The sequence below is a fragment of the Mesocricetus auratus genome, unplaced genomic scaffold, assembly GCF_017639785.1.
Source record: "Mesocricetus auratus isolate SY011 unplaced genomic scaffold, BCM_Maur_2.0 Super-Scaffold_100025, whole genome shotgun sequence".
In the NCBI taxonomy this organism is placed as follows: Eukaryota; Metazoa; Chordata; class Mammalia; order Rodentia; family Cricetidae; genus Mesocricetus; species Mesocricetus auratus.
In genome coordinates this window covers 19,357,190-19,370,581 of record NW_024429206.1, presented here as the reverse complement: position 1 = coordinate 19,370,581, position 13,392 = coordinate 19,357,190, and the positions used below count along the sequence as shown (strand labels likewise).

Genomic DNA, 13,392 nt, shown 5'->3' with positions numbered 1-13,392 from the left:
TATCCCCTTGATGCTAGACAGTTGAAAATCTTGTTTTAGAAAAATAAAAAGGAAAAGAATGTCTCAGACTTTGTTTATCTCAATTAGAGGGTCTGGAGTGTAAACACAGAAATGTAGCTCTTATCTCAAAGGGGAAAGAGCTAGTTTATTCTGGAGTCAAACATGAGTGACCATGGCCTGGGAACAAAGACTAGGTTACCCTAAGTTACTTGTTCCAACAAGCTCACAGTTTCATGAAGTTTTATAGTAACAAAGTCATAAAAAGCAAGTTGCTTTTCAAACTCACTGCTGGAGGCACCAGGTAGGCGGATTACAGCAAAGCTGGAAGACCTCCACTCTGGACCTCAGGTGCTACCGGATGGATGTCTCTCTTACCCTTTTGGTTGGTAGAAAGAAGGTGGTCTGTTTATACATTCCAAAGGATTTGCTAATGATTGCCACGATGTTAGCTCATGTGCAGAGATGGGTTATAAATGCCTGTTTATAAGGGGACTAAAGATAGACTAAGATAAATTATAACTAGGCTCTGGACCTGTAACATTCCAACCTCCCCCCCAATTATAGGGGCTCTAATCAGTTAACCAGCCTTGCAGAAGGTCAGTGCGAGGTGTCCTAGTCATGAGTGACACATAGTCTTTCTGCTCTTTGATACCTGATGGGTAAATGGGCATCTTCTCATATTTGCTGGTTTTTCTGTTGGTTTTTACTTATTAGTTTGGGTGATGGAAATTCTTTCTGGATGATCAGTCCTGTTTTGATAACAAAGACCAAGAGTAGAGCAAGCCCCAAGTTGACTTCTACCCACCACCCTGACTGTCATCATACTTGTCTGTGGAATGAGCCTAGCACTGGTTAGTTTTTATTGCCAGCTTCACGTAATCTAGAGTCACCTAGGAAGAGGAAGTCCCAAGTGATTTGATCAGATTGGTCTGCAGGCATGTGTAGGAGAGGTTGTTTTGATTGACGGTTAATGTGGGTGGGCCCACTGTGGGCAGTACCGACCCTAGGCAAGTGGGCCTAGGCTATATACGAAAGTTTGCTGAGCATAAGCTTGTGGGTGAGCCAGTGAGCGGCCTTCCTCCATGGCTCCTATGCCAGTTCCTGCTGTGATTTCCTTCAATGTTGACATCTTAGTTACTTTTCTATTGTTGTGGTAAGACACCATGACCAAGACAACTTACAGAAGAAAAACTTTATTTGGGGCTTACAGTTTCAGAGGGTTAGAGTCCATGACCATCATGGCAGGGAGCATGGTAGCAGGCAGGCAGGCACGGCACTAGAGCAGCAGTTGAGAATTTACATCTGATCCACAAGCAGGAGGTAGAGGGGACACACTGGGAATGGCACCAGCTTTTGAAACCCCCAAAGCCCACCCCCAGTGACATTCCTCCTTCATCTCCATACTTCCTAATCCTTCCCAAATGGTTCCACCAATTGGGGGCCAAGCATTCAAACATATGAGCCTCTGGGGGGGCATTCTCATTAAAGCACTGCAGTTGGACACTGACTTCAAGGTGTGAGCCAGATAGACCTTTTCCTAAGTTGCCTTTGGTCATTTTTCTTTCTTTTGGTAAATCATAGCTGAGGAGAAGCAAACTGAAACAAGTCCTAAATACATTGCTCTTGCAGAGCCCCGAACCTGGAAGACTACTCAAGGGTCACGGAGGAGGGGCTAAGGGTGTGGCTTAGTTGGTATACTGCTTGTATAATATGCAACACGTCCTGGGTTCAATCACCAGTACCACATACACTGGGCTTGGAGGCACCTGCTTACAATCTTAGTACTTGGGAGCTGGAGGGAGGAGGACCAGAAGTTCAAGGTTATCCTTGTTTCAGAGTGCATTCAAGTCAGCATGATCTACATGGGACCCTCCTGGGAAGGGCTATGGCAGGAGTATATGGCTTCTCATAGTTGCCAACCAGGAAATCTGGGTGAAGCAAAAGAAAGTTCCAGACTGGGAGGATTATGAGTCAAGTCACTCAGCTGCTATCAACACTGACAGAGTAGTGTCACCCCCGACTTCCCTGCCCCTCAGGGGTGGAGGAAGGCGGAAGAGACTGAAAGCTGACCCGGAAGTGCTTCTGCCTGCAGAAACTCATGTGCGCTCTTTCCTGCCCTTTAGAAATGGCCCGGCACACCTGAAGACAGCAGGCTCTAAAGACCATTTGACAGATCCAACACTGGGAAGACTCCTACTGTGTCCAGAGACAGGGAACCCAGCTGCAGTGCTTGGTGGTAAGTGGCCCTCTGGCCCTTCAGAAACTCCGTTCTTCCTGTGTCATATAAGGTCTTCGTGGTTCAACAGTTTCATCAAGACAAATTTATCGTGTGTCAGAGCATGCCTTTGGTTTGGGAAGCTGGAGTGAAGAGCACGCTAAAGGTGGTTTGGGAAGCTGGAGTGAAGAGCATGCTAAAGGTGGTTTGGGAAGCTGGAGTGAAGAACACGCTAAAGGTGGTTTGCACTCTTTAGAAGGTTGTATCCTGGGATGTGGTAGTACAAAGGTCCTAAGGTCAGATATATGGGGAGTGGTCAGTCTAGAACATCAATCACGGAAAAGTAGGTCGGACCAGTTTTTTTTTTTGTTTGGTTTTCTTTTTGAATTAGGACTTCAGAGTCTAGGTTAGGATGTTGATTGTAAGTCAAGTTTTGTATCTGCTAAAATCACTCCATGTTCTGAGTGTTGTGTCAAGTCAGTGTGGAGCAAGGAGCATTCAGATGAGCGTGACCTCCAGGTGTTTAGCACAGGAGTATGATGGGGGGTGGCGTTCCTCAGAGTGAGTGAGAAGACTCAGAAAATTCATGTTAAGGTCTGCACTGAAGCCCTGTTCTGATTCTCTATGATTTCTCTGGGTGGTGTTTGGTTTGAAGCTTCCCACGCCGAGAGAGGTGTGGCCTGAACACAAGGAAGTTCACACTGCGATCAAGAGATGGGGTTAAGGGGTAGAATGTCGGTTGCTGCTGATGCCACGCACAGGCTTTCAGCCTGCAAGTGGCTGGTCGGGGGCCGACTGCTATTGATTGCTGCATTTGAGTTTGGGTTGTGAAGCAGGAAGTGAGCCTGTGCATGACATGGGGTGAGTCTCTGGCAGAATCAAATGGCGGTGAGCCTCAGACTTCAGGAAGTAGGATGTTAGGAGAGGTGATGATGTCTCATGGCAGACACAGCAATTGCAGATGAGCAGATGATGGCCATGATGGGGATGGGGATGATAGTGATAGTGATTGATGGTAGTGGTGCTAATTGTGGCAATATGAGGATGGTGATGATATTGATGGTGCTGATATTGATGGTGATAATGATGGAATGGTGCTGATGATATTAATACTGGTGATGGTGATGCTTCTGATGATAGTGACAGTGATGATATTGATGGTGATGGTATGATAATGTTAACAATGATGGTAGCAATGATAATGATGGTGGTAGTGACAACAACAGTGATGATATTGATGATGACGATGACAGTGATCTATTGATGGTGATGTTGATGACATTAATAGTGATAATGGTATAACAGTGATAGTATTGACAGTGCTGTTGAAGAAAGGACCCAGACGATTGGATCCGCACCTAACCCTCCAATTTCTTTTGCCCTGCAAGGAGGCAGAATGCCTATCAGTTATTTTGGATATAGGATGTGTGCTTGGTAGCCATTTAGCTCCCACGATGAGAGAGCCACAAATCCTCAGTGAAAAGTAAAAGAGATATCCTCAGAGGAGGAAGCTGCCTGGAAAACACCATGTAACTTTTAATTTTTAGCATTATCTATATAATGGCATCAAATTAGTTCTACAGTGGATATCATTGATAGTGAGCAGCTGTTTGTCTTAAAAAGTCAGGAGTCATGAAGAATGCTGTGGAGGAGGGCTTGGCTGAAGGAGGGGGGTCATAATTTCTTCATTTTTTCAAGTGTGCATATTACATGTCAGCTCCAAGACAAGATGTGTAACAGTTACCCTGTTATGTTATCTTAGGTGTCACAGAAGAGTATTTTGAAGGCTCCTTACTTTGGAATGTGTTCAAATTTTGGTTGTTCTTGGGCTGAGAGCTGTGGAATAGACAGTTAGCATCTTTTCTGTGTTTGGAATGGACTGATTCTTTTTGGAGGGTGCCAGATTGTTGCCAACTTGAACTGACCACACACCAATAACAACTGAATCTAAATTTAGCTCTTCTCCTGCTTTGGGAGGGTATAAAACGTTTGAATTACTTAACCATGAAGGGAAAGTGAGATAGATTCCCCTGCTCTTTGAAACAGGGGGTCTTACTCATTGGCCTAGAGACCCAGAGAAGGGGTGCTCAAGAGACTGAAGAATGCCTCAGCCCAAGGGATGCAATAGACTTGTCACCTTAAGCATGCCTTCGAGATCACTAGGCTTTAGGGTCTCTCAGGGCAGAGTTTCATAAACTGTAAAGAACATGATTGTCAACACCATTGTAAACATTCCTTCAAACAGAGATCAGGGCTCCCTGGTGGGTTGAAAAAAATGTTAAAATGTTTATTCACAGGCCTGAGCTGGGAAAACTGTGACATCTACAACCCTTTCACAGAAGTGTGATGTGTGTTGTGTGTTTGCAGCTTTAAATAATTTACCCTGTCTTATTTCAAAGACAACAGATGCTCCAGAGAAAAAGAAATCACGTTTTGCAGAGAGGCGTATGAAAGTCAATGTTAAAGCGCCCCGGATAACTTCTCTGTTGCTAATCCCACTGACTACCACATTTAGACTTTGGTATTTCCTTGCTGAAGTTGTAGCCCCAGAGACACAAATATGCAAGTGGCATGGTTGGTGCTGTGTTCTAAAATGGGCAGGAATTAATCTTTCAGGTGCCTGCTTGGATGTACACAGTCTAACATTACCTGCTGGTGTATATATTACAGGAGCTGGGCAAATATTTATTGAGATAGGGATCTCTGGCTCTGGCAGGAAGTGCCCCCATTACCCTGTGCCTGAGAGCCTTGAAGCACACCATCTGTTATTTTACCTTCTAAATAAGCTTTACAGAGCCAGTCTCCTGGCTTAGTAGACAACCACTGTCTGTGTGATGTCAAGAGCTCTGCAAACAGAGGTTAGATCTAAGCATTGAGTTGTGGAGAGAGGGAGGAAGAGGGGAAAAAAAGGAGAAAGGAGGGAGAGACAGAGATAGATAGATAGATAGATAGATAGATAGATAGATAGATAGATAGATATCATTTCTTCTGTCTCTAGAGAATTTGAGGGTTTCCTGTTTGGTGAAGCAATTGTGTATATCCATTCCCACAACGTGACATTTTCTGGAGTGTTCTGCAGGCAACAAAAGAAACAACAGTGATTAACAAACTTCCTGTTGTATTAATGGAGAAAAATATAATCCCTTCATTCATGAGAGTGTGTTCTGAGCAGCCCTCCCCCCACGGAGGGTCATGGATTTCTGATCCCTACACACACCCTGTTTGTTCTGTGTTGGCCCATGACAAAACTTAATTTACAAATGAGTAACAGGAGCCCAGATACAGCTCGGTGGCCCTGCATTTGATCCCCAGCACCAAAACATATCAATCAGTAAAGCACAGCGAGAGATTAACAGCTAACGATAAAATGGAACAGCCGCAATAACACACTACAGTGAACGTTGTTTAAAAAAAATCACTATTTCTAGAATTTTCCACTTAGTGTTTTTAATTTGTGGTAGATGGGAATAACTGTGGCTGTGTGGTGAGGGGTGGGGGCATGACTGTAGAATTATTTATTAGGAAAAATTCTAACCTTCTTGGGAGGTGGAGGAAGAGGATTGAGAGAGTTCAGGGTGATCCTCTGTTATCTGACCAGCCTGAGCTATGCAAGACACAGTTTCTGAAGGCCAAAGTGTGTGTGTGTGTGTGTGTGTGTGTGTATGTGGGGGGGTAGGGATGAGGAGGTGGAGAGCTAGCCAGTGTTTTCATGCCAACTTTGCTCTTTCCATATATTTGTGTTTACAAAGTATCTCATTAAACAAAATGGCAATTCCCAGTGGGTACACTCCAGGAGCTGTGTCTGAGAAGTGGGAACCCTGCTTCCTCTGTTCTCAGAGATGGACCCTGTGATGTCTTGGGTTGCATGGTACACAGTGGCTGCTTCCTGAGACCCAGAACCACCAATCTAAGCTGAGTTCTTGGCGGGTGGTTTGGTGAGAACCCCACATCTTCCGGTCTGATTATGACGTTGTTTGGGCAGAAACATCTAGTTTAAGTGGCTCTTTATGTCATTATTCTTCCTGGCTAAAGCAATTATCCATTTCAAATAGGATTTTGTTTACTCCTTTTACTTAAGTAGGCAAAACAACACGGGGTGGCTGTGTTTACATCAGAGACGGCGTTGGCCATAGGCAGATGGGTTGCTTGTGACTTCCTGTCAGGTAGAGCGTGAGGTTGTCTGGCTTGCATGCTCTGATCCTGGGGTGCTCATGGCTCCGTGTTTGCCTCAGGACAGTAAAGAGCAGAAGAGAGAGTGAAGGAGGAAGGGAGACATGCTGTTTTAGCCAGGTTTCTGCTGCTTTGATGAAACACCATGACTAAAAAGAAGTTGGGGAGGAAGCGGTTTTGCTGCTCATCATCAAAGGAAGTCATGTCAGGAGCTCAAGCAGGGAAGGAACCTGGAGGCAGGAGCTGATGCAGAGACCATGGAGGGACTGGCTTGCTCCTCATGGCTTGCTCAGCCTGCTTTCTTATAGAACCAGGGACCACCAGTCCAGGGATGGCACCACCCACCATGGGCTGGGCCCTGCCCTACCAATCACTAATTAAGAAAATGCCTTACAGCAAGATCTATGGAGGCGTTTTCTTAATTGAGATCCCCTCCTTTCAGATGACTCCGGCTTGTGTGAAGTTGACATTAAACTAGCCAGGATGCATCCTGAGAAGAGAAAATTACGCATTGGCAGGAATGGTGGCCAGGTAGGTGTCTGAAGTTGGCAGAACACCAAAGAGGTCTTTCTGTGCTTGGGAGATAGGTTCTCAAGTAACCCAGGCTGGCTTTGAACACCCGACCCTCCTTGCCTCCACCGCCATGTGCTGGGAGTACAGATGTGTACTAACCCCATCTGGTTTCTTGTGGCACTGGATGGAATCCAGGGCTTTGTGTATCTAGTGCTAGGCAAGTACGCTACCGATTGACTCACATCTCCAACCCCCAAAGATCTTGATGTCACACTCTCCCACTTGCTCCTGACAATGCAGATCCCGGGCCACGGCTGAATGGCTTGTTCTTCTTTGTTCTGTAGACTAGGAAAAAACGAGGCTGCAGATGCAGCTGCACATTTAGGTTCCTGGAGTCACAGCACCCAGTGGCATCACCGATGTAAGGGCTTTAGATGGCTGGTGGTGGGAAACCAGCTCTGAAGTCCCCCAGGGAAGGACTGTAGGCGTGGGAGTTAACTGACCTCTTTAACTGAAGAGGGAGTTCTCTGGTTCAGGAATGGCTTGATCCAGGAGCTCAAAGACTGTCTATAGACAAAGCAAACTCCTTTGTCTTTCAGGCTGGCTTTGGTTTTAGTTAGACCCCATTAATGAGTTCTTAGCACACAGGCCTGGCACACTGTCACCTTCTGTTAACAGACAGGAACAGTGCTATCATTGTGTGGTCTCCACAGTTGTCCATCAGAGGACAGTGTTCCCAATCTTAGCAGGCATCTGTCAAAGAATCTGTCCATGCAGAAGCTCAGGCAAGTCAGGGTGTGAGACCTTTAGTCAAATCAGGGAGGCCATACTTCCCAGGGTGCCATGGGGATGGGGAGCTCCTCCTCTGCTTCCTCTCTAAAGGTTTTTCTCATATCTTTATAAAACACGGTGTGTGTGTGTGTGTGTGTGTGTGTGTGTGTGTGTGTGTGTGTGTGTGTGCACTGTGGCTCTTATGTGGAGTTAGAGGACAACTTGTGGGAGTTGGTTCTTTCTATCCATCATAGATACCCAGGGGTCAAACTTAAGGGGTCATGCCTGGCAGCAAGCTCTCTTAGTGGCTGAGTATCTTGCCAGTCCCTGAATTATCTGTCTTATGAAGGGAACTTGTTGAGGAATCCCAGAAGAGCAAGTACCAGAGAGCTCTGTCAGTGCAGGGATCTTCAGGGTGGTCCTGCAGGATGGGCCTCCTTAGCACTTTCTGTCTTTGGGTCCTGCTGCTCAGTGATTAAGTTCAAAGGGGCCTGACTGAATTCCGGCATCCTCCTTGGGCTGGAGGAGGAGACCTGGCTGCATTGTCACCAAACCATCCCCAAACCAAAGGAGTGAGCCATGCCTCTGATGCTGCCTCCTGGGTCCAGGAGCTGCGTGCTCTTGTAGGATGCTACCTTAGTTAGGGTTATAGTTGCTGTGATAAAACGCCATGACTAAGCAACTTGGGGAGGAGAGGGTTTAGTCTGCTCACAGTCCCATATACCAGTTCATCATCAGAAACAGGGAGGACAGGAACTCAAGCGGGACAGGAACCTGGAGGCAGGAGCTGATGCATAGGGCATGGAGGAGTTCTGCTTACTGGCTTGCTCCCCATGGCTTGCTTAGACATACATACATACACACATACATACATACACACATACATACATACATATACACACACACACACATACATACATACATACATACATACATACAAGCAGTCTGATGGTGCTCTAAGGACAGCTCTGGCCTACAAGGCAGAATGGAAGTCCCTTCATATGGGTGTGTGTGTGCATGGGTTCGTGTCACATGGATGATGAGTAGCCTACAGCACAGGCCTGCATCCTGTTCCTGGAGAGGGTCCTGCATTCTGGGGCAGGAGTGTGCAGTTCAGAGGATGCGTGGGAAATGAGGAGGAGGGGCACATTTTAGCTCAGCTGATGCCCAGAGTCTGGTAACCTGAAGTCTGTAAACCTCCTTGCAGAAGTGAGAATGGCAGATGTCATCCTTCTGGACTCTGTGTACTTGGGGGAATCTGTTAAGGGAGCCACAGGCAGCTCTCAGTAGGGAGCTTGCCATTTCCTAAACAGTAGCTTTGAGAAATGGGAGGCTGTGTGGTAGGTGTGGCCTGTTCAGCCTCTCTTGCTCAGAGGCCTTATCCCTCAACAACAGTAGACCTCTGCTTCTGGGCATCTCTGTCTTGATGCATTATTTAAAAAGGGTAATTAGCACTGCCTGTGACATTTTAGCCTACTGTCTCTAAAGACTTTGTGTTGATGGCATTCAACTGGAGGGAGTGTAATGTGGCCCCCAGGGCTCTAGGTGACAGAGACCAGGGCTTCTTAGACATGGACAGACAGGCGGGTGTGGGGAGGAGGTGGGGATGACTCAGTCATCTCAGTAGTTGCCAAGTTGCTCTGGGGACCAGGGAGCCTCCCAGGAGAGCCACACTGGGCACCTATCTTAGGGTTCTAAAATGACCAGGAAATCTGCAGCTCCTTCTATCTGTCCTCGCAAGTCTTCCAAACAGTTGTCTCTGTATGGGTAATAACACACGAGTGTGATTGCTCAGGGAGTTCAGAAGAGGCTGCTGGACCCCACCAAAGGTAGAGTTACAGGCATTGTGGGCTGTCTGATGGAAATGTTTGGAATTGAATGCAGGTCTCCTGCAAGACATACTTTTAACTGCTGAGCCATTTCTCCAGCCCTAAGGCCTATCCATCTGGTTCCCTCATGACTCCAGAGGGTGGGTCTGGTACACCACCAGCCCAGATAGTACCCTGGAATTTCCTGTGGAGCTTCAGAGCTGGAAAGACTAAGGCCCACTGGGCTTTCATAAGGTCAGGAGGGTCCCTGCTTCTTCATGTGCTGAGGAACCACAATGAATGCCTGGTCCAGCATCCTTCGTGATTGTGGAGGAGAATGCCTGCCATTTGCCTGTTATAAATTGACACTATGTAAAATGTTCATTAAATAAAGAAATCTCTGGAAACCTTCCATGGCCAGGAGGCAATGGGGGTGTAATAGACAGTACTCTCTTTAACCTCTCTCAAGTTATATGCCATTTACTTAAGAGGAGAGCCATAAGGGTCCCTAGGGAATTACACCACAGTCATTTACATTCTAAATGCATAGTAGCTGCTGAATTAGATGTTTAATTTAATTAATGAATATGTGTCTCCGAAGAACCTTTTTCTCAGCAATGGATTCGGCTCCCCATCTTTCTCTTTGAGCCTCGACTTGCTGGAGTGAGTCTTTGAAGATGCATATAGATCAATAACTCTGTTTCCATTACGTGTGCACACAGAGAACCAGGGCGGACTCGGAGTGACTCTGGAGATAAGCAGCCTGTGTGCTGGGAGCTAATTGCATGATAGAGCTTGCAAACCTCTTGCTCAATATGGAGACCCCGGCTTGGGCTGAACCACAGCAGCTCAGCGCTACCCTCACAACAAAACTCAATTAAGGCATCAAGGTGGAAGCCAGGCTAGGCAGTAAATTAATTTTTAATCTGTGGCTGTAGCTCGCTTTCAAGTGCAGTGGACGTCCTGCGGCCTAAAGGCTGCCAATCCAACAAGAAATGAAGGAGATAAACATACTGGCTAGCTAGTAAGCTGGCCTTTGCTCTGTTCCTGACTGTCCATCCAGAAAGAGCCTAGCCTGGACTGAAGGCTTGCAGCCAGGTGATGAAGTTTGTCTCCTTCTGCAGACAGGAGACCCGGTAGCCTGGACTGATTTGGCCTTGCCAGTGATTTTGATGGTGGTGCCAGTTAGATTTGCTGAATTGCAGGGAGTTTACCTTGACATTGAGAGTCTAAGCTCTTGTGAGCTTTCCCACTGTGATTAAGTGTGGCTCTGAGGAAGATGTCTCTGTTTGGGGTCCTGGCAGGAAAAGTGGGGAGCCCTCAGATGTGATTTGGTGGCAATGCTTGATTTATAGAGATGTGAGCAGGGCTCAGGAGGCGGAGAGGGATCCAGGTCCAGCCACACAGGGAATTGATGCCAATCCAGTTCTTGAAGGGTTCAGCTCAGACGAGTGTCCATCTAACAGTCGTAATAGTCTTCAACAAATACTGTTTTTCATATTGGCTTTTTTAAAAAAAATTAGGTTTCTATGAGTTTTAATGCAAACACGGTATTAGTCAGGGTTCTCAAGAGGTAGAACTTAATAGAATGAATCAATCTATATTAAAAAGGGAATTTATTAGAGTGCTTACAGGCTGTGGTACAGCTAGTCCAACAATGGCTGTTTCCCAACTGACAGGTCAAGAATCTCAGTTGTTCCGTCCAGGAGGCTGGGCGTCTCGGCCAGTCTTCATTCTACATTGGACTCCAAAGAAGTAGGTTTTAGTTCCAGTGAAGAAGCGCCTCAGCATCAGGACAGATGAATTTGCCAGCAGGAGTGAGAACAAGCAGGCAAAAAGTGAACACTTCCTTCTTCCATGTCTTTTTATGTGGGCTGCCACCAGAAGTTATGATCCAGAGGTGGGGTGGGTCTTCCCACTTCAAATGGTGCCCAGATGCCTGGGGTTTAGCTGATTACAGATGTAGTCAAGCTGATTAGCCGTCACAAACATACCGTTGAATGCCTTTTCCCCAAGCCAGATGTGCTTCTTACAGCTGCTATCCCAGTGCCAGGGAGACAGAGGGCAAGATGATTTCCAAAAATCAGATGCTAGCCTGGGCTAGACAGTATAACCCTGCCTCAAAACAATTCCTGTCTTCAAGCGAAATGGTATTCCATTACTCAGCAAAAAATATTTGTTAAGAAATGAACCATGTGCAATTAAAGGTGCATAATTTAGGTATTGACACCTGCACGCACACGCCTCTGGAACCATGCAGGGTGGGAAGGTGAGGACCTTCAGACTCAATAAGCGTCACTTCACGCCCACCGCAGGCACGCGCTTCTGGCTCCATCAAGCTGGTGGCTGCAGTATCGCTCTTATTCTGTAGGGTGTATGTATGCCCGTGTTTCTGCAGACACGGAGTCCTCCGCGTTACAGCCTGCCCACTTGTGGGACACTTGTTTCACGATTCCCCCAGGGTGGCAGGTTTGAACAGCTTGTGGCCTGCTTGCTTAGCAGTGTCCACTTATAAACTCATCCCCACTAGCAGAAACCGTCACCTGGGGAGGAGCTCAGCTGCAATAGATGGGTTGCTGGCAGTGCAGTTCGTGGATCCTCACCTGTAAGACTTCCACGTGACTGGTTAGCTCCCCAGAGTAATGGTTGCCAACCTTGCTAATGCTGTAGTCCTTTAATACAGTTCCTCATGTCGTGGCGACCCCAAACCATGAAATTATTTTTGTTGCTGCCCCATAACTGTAATTTTGGTACCGTCCTGAATCATAACGTAAATATCTAGTGTGTGAGGTGTCAGATAGGCGACCCCTGTGAAAAGGTCATTCAACCTCAAAGGGGTCACGCCCTACAAGTTGAGAACCAGTGCTCAGGAGTGAAATGGATTACTGGCCTGGGAGTTGTCTCCCTCTCATGGGTTTCAGGAATCAGCTGGGCACTTTCACCCAGGCCCTTCTTGCTCTAGGCCGACCCTCTCCCTCCAATAAAGACCTTCTGGCAAGCTGTCCCTGAAACACCTCAGCCAGTCATGGCCAGTTTGACTTGTAAATGGGAAGCTGGAATCCTTCCAGCCTTGGCCTTTTCTGGTGGCTTTTAAAAAACACATCATGTGAGATGAGTCAATCCAAAGTGAAGGCTGCAATTTCTCAGTGGTTCCTGGCAGGAGGAGGTCTCCCGAAGTTACGGAGACCAGCAGTGTGCTTTGGGGACAGGGAACCCATCTACATATAGACCTGTCCGGGTGAAAAATCTGGTATCTTCTAAACGCATCTGTGGCTCCCCTTTAGCCAAGGGTTCCAGTGTTTTTCCCGACTGAAGATAAGTACACTTTCCCCTGATGGGTGGGGTTGGAGTTGAAAGGGAGGCTGTGTGTGGTTTTGCCAGAGTTAATTTTGTAATGGAGTCTGAGAGATGGAGCGAGGTAAGGAAGGCCTGTCTGGTACCCTTTGTTCCTGTCCATTGGGGAAAGGGGGGTGCAATTGAGTACCTTGCCACTCAGCAGGAGCCTTGGCATCTGCCTCTCTCACGGTTAGTGTTAGGCAAGTGTCCTTCCGCCAAGCCACACCCCAGCTCTAGCTCCCACTCAAGCAGTCCTACATGCCTTTAAAAAACAACTGCACACAGTATTTGGGCATCAGTTTCCTTATAGAGAACTGCTTCCAGGGGCCACTCGTCATCCCGAACTTTCCTTTGTCTAGGAGTCAAGCAACAGCTGCAGTTCGTGTGTGTGTTTCCCCTCTCCCCTGGCCCCCCCCCCTCAGTCACGGGAGGCTCCAGAGACAGAAGGGCAGGGGTCCTGGCAGAGTGATGGACAGCTGGTTGGCATCCTTGCTCTGCCTGTAGTAGGTGTGGCTGTATCTGAACCTCTGTAGGCCAGGTTTATTCCTCTAAGTGGGAAGCAAGGGTAAGACCTGAGTC

The 13,392-nt window shown here is 47.1% G+C and overlaps 1 protein-coding gene across 6 annotated transcripts in view; it reads left to right on the top strand.

Annotated features, from left to right (window-relative positions):
* The window catches only part of Rimbp2 (RIMS binding protein 2), a 171,648-nt gene that overhangs the window by 49,698 nt on the left and 108,558 nt on the right, over positions 1–13,392 (top strand). For all 6 annotated transcript variants that reach the window (XM_040731246.1, XM_040731249.1, XM_040731248.1 and 3 more), the window contains exon 2: positions 2,124–2,236. The gene's annotated coding sequence lies outside the window, so the exon portion shown is untranslated. The remainder of the gene's footprint in view (positions 1–2,123; positions 2,237–13,392) is intronic.